At 46.3% G+C, this 8,116-nt stretch overlaps 4 non-coding genes across 4 annotated transcripts; all 4 read left to right on the forward strand.

Moving 5' to 3' along the window:
- Nucleotides 1–1,040: 1,040 nt before the first annotated feature.
- On the forward strand, nucleotides 1,041–1,231 carry LOC130350148 (U2 spliceosomal RNA). The gene has a single exon (XR_008887328.1). It is a non-coding gene; the product is annotated as a U2 spliceosomal RNA (small nuclear RNA).
- A 2,106-nt stretch (nucleotides 1,232–3,337) lies between these two features.
- On the forward strand, nucleotides 3,338–3,528 carry LOC130350149 (U2 spliceosomal RNA). Its single transcript, XR_008887329.1, has one exon. It is a non-coding gene; the product is annotated as a U2 spliceosomal RNA (small nuclear RNA).
- A 2,099-nt stretch (nucleotides 3,529–5,627) lies between these two features.
- Nucleotides 5,628–5,818, forward strand: LOC130350150 (U2 spliceosomal RNA). Its single transcript, XR_008887330.1, has one exon. It is a non-coding gene; the product is annotated as a U2 spliceosomal RNA (small nuclear RNA).
- Nucleotides 5,819–7,925: 2,107 nt separating this feature from the next.
- On the forward strand, nucleotides 7,926–8,116 carry LOC130350151 (U2 spliceosomal RNA). Its single transcript, XR_008887331.1, has one exon. It is a non-coding gene; the product is annotated as a U2 spliceosomal RNA (small nuclear RNA).

The following is an 8,116-nucleotide window of genomic DNA, read 5'->3' on the forward strand; positions in this document are numbered from 1 at the left end:
TAATACGCCCAGAAAAGAGGCGAAAAGGAGAAAAACGTAAAAAAACGTGAAAAAAAAGTAAGAGGAAGAGAAGGGAAAAAAAGGTGGAAATGGGTTTAAAAGTGATTTCGGCGGAGAAATATATATATATATATATATATATATATATATATATATATATATATATACGCGCACACACACACATATATATAAACGTATTCTCCGTTGAGATATTGCAGCCGCTGCTGTGTCCAGGCCCAGGAGCCTTAGCACTGTGCTATGATGTCACTCAATACCACTGACATCACTAGGTGTAAACAACATCTCTCCTTTGCTGTGTATGTGACTATGGAGCTGTTTGGTGATGTCGTCTATTACGGCCTTCATAGAAGCAACAGGAGATTGTTGCATCCATCTACAACCCTCAGAACTACAGTGCTATGATGTCACTCACTTCCACAGGCCTTGCAGAGTGTAAACAACAACAACCCAGCTTTGTTGTGTATGTAACCATAGGGATTTGTGATGTCACCTAGAACCTTCACAGCAGCGACAGCTTTATGAGGAGCATCAGCACTGCTCTGCCTGAGCAGAACCATCACCGCCATAGGTTGTCAAATAACCCGGATTTAACCCACACAGGTAAGTCCAATGGGGTGCAGGCATGTCCTCTATGCTTACAGCTTCCCGTGGGTGTTGGTTTGATACCGTTTGGGGACAGCCAAGGAGGCATCTGCAGGCAACAAAGGTAGGTGTGTGCTTGTGTGTGTGTTTCCTATGCAGATCCTAAGCCCAGTGTCACATGCAAGTAGGAGGAGTAAGAAGGGTTCCTGGCAAATCCGGGTTATGGATTGCATTTAAAAAGGCCCCGTGGGAGTGCAATGGGCCCCTGTCTTGCTGCTTAGCAATAATGGTATGGGTTTAGGTTCTGCTGTGTGTACTGGTGGTTGACTGCCCCCCAGCCCAGAGTGTGCATGGAAAATTGTCTGGCAGCCTCCCTGACAGCAAGCAGTGATAGTGCCCATGAAGGGGACCTTGTTGGGCCCGCCCCTTTCACGGTTATCGCTTCTCGGCCTTTTGGCTAAGATCAAGTGTAGTATCTGTTCTTATCAGTTTAATATCTGATACGTCCCCTATCTGGGGACCATATATTAAATGGATTTTTGAGAACGGGGGCTGATTTCGAAGCTTGCTTCCGTCGCCCTATGCATTGACCCGATATGGCAGTATCTTCGGGTACAGTGCACCACCCCCTTACAGGGTTAAAAAGAAAGATTCCTACTTTCATTGCTACCTGCTTGCTTGCTGGCTAGCCAGCTAGCCAGCCCTGTGGGCCTTGCTGCTGCTGCTTCTGCAGCCAAAAAGCAAAAGGTGGTGCTGCTGCTGCTTCTGCTGCTTCTGCTTCTGCTTGTGTCTGGCCGCTGTTGGAGCGTCCAGGCACAGGACTTCTGCTGCTGCTGACTAAATGGCCTCCTTAATTGGATCATTTGAGTAGCCAGCACACCTGTGCAGGTAGGGCATGACATGATAGGCAGCTGCCTTGATAGCGGGTGGGTGCTGAATGTTCCTAATTGACAAAATAAGATTAATGCTTATGAAGAAATATAAAATCTCATCCCTTCCCCAATATCGCGCCACACCCCTACCCCTTAATTCCCTGGTTGAACTTGATGGACATATGTCTTTTTTCGACCGTACTAACTATGTAACTATGTAACATAACATGGGGGGGGGGGGGGGGGGGTCTCCTGGCTGTTCACACAGGTGTGTCATTGCTGTACATTGACCATGCATTGCTTCTGTGGTATTGCAAAGGCAAAGACAAATGCTTCCAGCCATCCATTGCACTAATGGATTGGTCATCAGCTGGCTGTCTATGTCCCGCATCAATATAGACCAAAGTACAGAGGGTTAGGCTATGCTATTGTGCACCTACCTGATGCATCAGAAGGTGCGAGGCCCTTGCTAAATTCTGTGCACAGACTTTGAGATCTATGCTTTAGACTGTATCTAAACCTGCTCCAACATGGACTGACATTCTGGCCTACTTTCAGCCGATGCGACTTGTCTGTCGCTGAACAGTCGCTTTTTATGTATTCAGCACCTATGTATAATGTTGTAAAAATGCTCTAGAAGCTAAAGTCGCAGAAATGTCGCACATATTTGGCCTGCAACTTTCTGTGCGACAAATTCAGACAGGAAAAATCAGTATAAATCCTTAGAAAATTATCCCCCAGTGTCTCCATCTGCTGGCGGTATTGAATAAGCATTGCTGCACTGATGGGGTATGCATTAGACGAAAAAAAAGAAGAAAAAGAAGAATAATACGCCCAGAAAAGAGGCGAAAAGGAGAAAAACGTAAAAAAACGTGAAAAAAAAGTAAGAGGAAGAGAAGGGAAAAAAAGGTGGAAATGGGTTTAAAAGTGATTTCGGCGGAGAAATATATATATATATATATATATATATATATATATATATATATATACGCGCACACACACACATATATATAAACGTATTCTCCGTTGAGATATTGCAGCCGCTGCTGTGTCCAGGCCCAGGAGCCTTAGCACTGTGCTATGATGTCACTCAATACCACTGACATCACTAGGTGTAAACAACATCTCTCCTTTGCTGTGTATGTGACTATGGAGCTGTTTGGTGATGTCGTCTATTACGGCCTTCATAGAAGCAACAGGAGATTGTTGCATCCATCTACAACCCTCAGAACTACAGTGCTATGATGTCACTCACTTCCACAGGCCTTGCAGAGTGTAAACAACAACAACCCAGCTTTGTTGTGTATGTAACCATAGGGATTTGTGATGTCACCTAGAACCTTCACAGCAGCGACAGCTTTATGAGGAGCATCAGCACTGCTCTGCCTGAGCAGAACCATCACCGCCATAGGTTGTCAAATAACCCGGATTTAACCCACACAGGTAAGTCCAATGGGGTGCAGGCATGTCCTCTATGCTTACAGCTTCCCGTGGGTGTTGGTTTGATACCGTTTGGGGACAGCCAAGGAGGCATCTGCAGGCAACAAAGGTAGGTGTGTGCTTGTGTGTGTGTTTCCTATGCAGATCCTAAGCCCAGTGTCACATGCAAGTAGGAGGAGTAAGAAGGGTTCCTGGCAAATCCGGGTTATGGATTGCATTTAAAAAGGCCCCGTGGGAGTGCAATGGGCCCCTGTCTTGCTGCTTAGCAATAATGGTATGGGTTTAGGTTCTGCTGTGTGTACTGGTGGTTGACTGCCCCCCAGCCCAGAGTGTGCATGGAAAATTGTCTGGCAGCCTCCCTGACAGCAAGCAGTGATAGTGCCCATGAAGGGGACCTTGTTGGGCCCGCCCCTTTCACGGTTATCGCTTCTCGGCCTTTTGGCTAAGATCAAGTGTAGTATCTGTTCTTATCAGTTTAATATCTGATACGTCCCCTATCTGGGGACCATATATTAAATGGATTTTTGAGAACGGGGGCTGATTTCGAAGCTTGCTTCCGTCGCCCTATGCATTGACCCGATATGGCAGTATCTTCGGGTACAGTGCACCACCCCCTTACAGGGTTAAAAAGAAAGATTCCTACTTTCATTGCTACCTGCTTGCTTGCTGGCTAGCCAGCTAGCCAGCCCTGTGGGCCTTGCTGCTGCTGCTTCTGCAGCCAAAAAGCAAAAGGTGGTGCTGCTGCTGCTTCTGCTGCTTCTGCTTCTGCTTCTGCTTGTGTCTGGCCGCTGTTGGAGCGTCCAGGCACAGGACTTCTGCTGCTGCTGACTAAATGGCCTCCTTAATTGGATCATTTGAGTAGCCAGCACACCTGTGCAGGTAGGGCATGACATGATAGGCAGCTGCCTTGATAGCGGGTGGGTGCTGAATGTTCCTAATTGACAAAATAAGATTAATGCTTATGAAGAAATATAAAATCTCATCCCTTCCCCAATATCGCGCCACACCCCTACCCCTTAATTCCCTGGTTGAACTTGATGGACATATGTCTTTTTTCGACCGTACTAACTATGTAACTATGTAACATAACATGGGGGGGGGGGGGGGGGGTCTCCTGGCTGTTCACACAGGTGTGTCATTGCTGTACATTGACCATGCATTGCTTCTGTGGTATTGCAAAGGCAAAGACAAATGCTTCCAGCCATCCATTGCACTAATGGATTGGTCATCAGCTGGCTGTCTATGTCCCGCATCAATATAGACCAAAGTACAGAGGGTTAGGCTATGCTATTGTGCACCTACCTGATGCATCAGAAGGTGCGAGGCCCTTGCTAAATTCTGTGCACAGACTTTGAGATCTATGCTTTAGACTGTATCTAAACCTGCTCCAACATGGACTGACATTCTGGCCTACTTTCAGCCGATGCGACTTGTCTGTCGCTGAACAGTCGCTTTTTATGTATTCAGCACCTATGTATAATGTTGTAAAAATGCTCTAGAAGCTAAAGTCGCAGAAATGTCGCACATATTTGGCCTGCAACTTTCTGTGCGACAAATTCAGACAGGAAAAATCAGTATAAATCCTTAGAAAATTATCCCCCAGTGTCTCCATCTGCTGGCGGTATTGAATAAGCATTGCTGCACTGATGGGGTATGCATTAGACGAAAAAAAAGAAGAAAAAGAAGAATAATACGCCCAGAAAAGAGGCGAAAAGGAGAAAAACGTAAAAAAACGTGAAAAAAAAGTAAGAGGAAGAGAAGGGAAAAAAAGGTGGAAATGGGTTTAAAAGTGATTTCGGCGGAGAAATATATATATATATATATATATATATATATATACGCGCACACACACACATATATATAAACGTATTCTCCGTTGAGATATTGCAGCCGCTGCTGTGTCCAGGCCCAGGAGCCTTAGCACTGTGCTATGATGTCACTCAATACCACTGACATCACTAGGTGTAAACAACATCTCTCCTTTGCTGTGTATGTGACTATGGAGCTGTTTGGTGATGTCGTCTATTACGGCCTTCATAGAAGCAACAGGAGATTGTTGCATCCATCTACAACCCTCAGAACTACAGTGCTATGATGTCACTCACTTCCACAGGCCTTGCAGAGTGTAAACAACAACAACCCAGCTTTGTTGTGTATGTAACCATAGGGATTTGTGATGTCACCTAGAACCTTCACAGCAGCGACAGCTTTATGAGGAGCATCAGCACTGCTCTGCCTGAGCAGAACCATCACCGCCATAGGTTGTCAAATAACCCGGATTTAACCCACACAGGTAAGTCCAATGGGGTGCAGGCATGTCCTCTATGCTTACAGCTTCCCGTGGGTGTTGGTTTGATACCGTTTGGGGACAGCCAAGGAGGCATCTGCAGGCAACAAAGGTAGGTGTGTGCTTGTGTGTGTGTTTCCTATGCAGATCCTAAGCCCAGTGTCACATGCAAGTAGGAGGAGTAAGAAGGGTTCCTGGCAAATCCGGGTTATGGATTGCATTTAAAAAGGCCCCGTGGGAGTGCAATGGGCCCCTGTCTTGCTGCTTAGCAATAATGGTATGGGTTTAGGTTCTGCTGTGTGTACTGGTGGTTGACTGCCCCCCAGCCCAGAGTGTGCATGGAAAATTGTCTGGCAGCCTCCCTGACAGCAAGCAGTGATAGTGCCCATGAAGGGGACCTTGTTGGGCCCGCCCCTTTCACGGTTATCGCTTCTCGGCCTTTTGGCTAAGATCAAGTGTAGTATCTGTTCTTATCAGTTTAATATCTGATACGTCCCCTATCTGGGGACCATATATTAAATGGATTTTTGAGAACGGGGGCTGATTTCGAAGCTTGCTTCCGTCGCCCTATGCATTGACCCGATATGGCAGTATCTTCGGGTACAGTGCACCACCCCCTTACAGGGTTAAAAAGAAAGATTCCTACTTTCATTGCTACCTGCTTGCTTGCTGGCTAGCCAGCTAGCCAGCCCTGTGGGCCTTGCTGCTGCTGCTTCTGCAGCCAAAAAGCAAAAGGTGGTGCTGCTGCTGCTTCTGCTGCTTCTGCTTCTGCTTGTGTCTGGCCGCTGTTGGAGCGTCCAGGCACAGGACTTCTGCTGCTGCTGACTAAATGGCCTCCTTAATTGGATCATTTGAGTAGCCAGCACACCTGTGCAGGTAGGGCATGACATGATAGGCAGCTGCCTTGATAGCGGGTGGGTGCTGAATGTTCCTAATTGACAAAATAAGATTAATGCTTATGAAGAAATATAAAATCTCATCCCTTCCCCAATATCGCGCCACACCCCTACCCCTTAATTCCCTGGTTGAACTTGATGGACATATGTCTTTTTTCGACCGTACTAACTATGTAACTATGTAACATAACATGGGGGGGGGGGGGGGGGGTCTCCTGGCTGTTCACACAGGTGTGTCATTGCTGTACATTGACCATGCATTGCTTCTGTGGTATTGCAAAGGCAAAGACAAATGCTTCCAGCCATCCATTGCACTAATGGATTGGTCATCAGCTGGCTGTCTATGTCCCGCATCAATATAGACCAAAGTACAGAGGGTTAGGCTATGCTATTGTGCACCTACCTGATGCATCAGAAGGTGCGAGGCCCTTGCTAAATTCTGTGCACAGACTTTGAGATCTATGCTTTAGACTGTATCTAAACCTGCTCCAACATGGACTGACATTCTGGCCTACTTTCAGCCGATGCGACTTGTCTGTCGCTGAACAGTCGCTTTTTATGTATTCAGCACCTATGTATAATGTTGTAAAAATGCTCTAGAAGCTAAAGTCGCAGAAATGTCGCACATATTTGGCCTGCAACTTTCTGTGCGACAAATTCAGACAGGAAAAATCAGTATAAATCCTTAGAAAATTATCCCCCAGTGTCTCCATCTGCTGGCGGTATTGAATAAGCATTGCTGCACTGATGGGGTATGCATTAGACGAAAAAAAAGAAGAAAAAGAAGAATAATACGCCCAGAAAAGAGGCGAAAAGGAGAAAAACGTAAAAAAACGTGAAAAAAAAGTAAGAGGAAGAGAAGGGAAAAAAAGGTGGAAATGGGTTTAAAAGTGATTTCGGCGGAGAAATATATATATATATATATATATATATATATATATATATATATATATACGCGCACACACACACATATATATAAACGTATTCTCCGTTGAGATATTGCAGCCGCTGCTGTGTCCAGGCCCAGGAGCCTTAGCACTGTGCTATGATGTCACTCAATACCACTGACATCACTAGGTGTAAACAACATCTCTCCTTTGCTGTGTATGTGACTATGGAGCTGTTTGGTGATGTCGTCTATTACGGCCTTCATAGAAGCAACAGGAGATTGTTGCATCCATCTACAACCCTCAGAACTACAGTGCTATGATGTCACTCACTTCCACAGGCCTTGCAGAGTGTAAACAACAACAACCCAGCTTTGTTGTGTATGTAACCATAGGGATTTGTGATGTCACCTAGAACCTTCACAGCAGCGACAGCTTTATGAGGAGCATCAGCACTGCTCTGCCTGAGCAGAACCATCACCGCCATAGGTTGTCAAATAACCCGGATTTAACCCACACAGGTAAGTCCAATGGGGTGCAGGCATGTCCTCTATGCTTACAGCTTCCCGTGGGTGTTGGTTTGATACCGTTTGGGGACAGCCAAGGAGGCATCTGCAGGCAACAAAGGTAGGTGTGTGCTTGTGTGTGTGTTTCCTATGCAGATCCTAAGCCCAGTGTCACATGCAAGTAGGAGGAGTAAGAAGGGTTCCTGGCAAATCCGGGTTATGGATTGCATTTAAAAAGGCCCCGTGGGAGTGCAATGGGCCCCTGTCTTGCTGCTTAGCAATAATGGTATGGGTTTAGGTTCTGCTGTGTGTACTGGTGGTTGACTGCCCCCCAGCCCAGAGTGTGCATGGAAAATTGTCTGGCAGCCTCCCTGACAGCAAGCAGTGATAGTGCCCATGAAGGGGACCTTGTTGGGCCCGCCCCTTTCACGGTTATCGCTTCTCGGCCTTTTGGCTAAGATCAAGTGTAGTATCTGTTCTTATCAGTTTAATATCTGATACGTCCCCTATCTGGGGACCATATATTAAATGGATTTTTGAGAACGGGGGCTGATTTCGAAGCTTGCTTCCGTCGCCCTATGCATTGACCCGATATGGCAGTATCTTCGGGTACAGTGCACCACCC

Source organism: Hyla sarda, unplaced genomic scaffold, assembly GCF_029499605.1.
Source record: "Hyla sarda isolate aHylSar1 unplaced genomic scaffold, aHylSar1.hap1 scaffold_934, whole genome shotgun sequence".
In the NCBI taxonomy this organism is placed as follows: Eukaryota; Metazoa; Chordata; class Amphibia; order Anura; family Hylidae; genus Hyla; species Hyla sarda.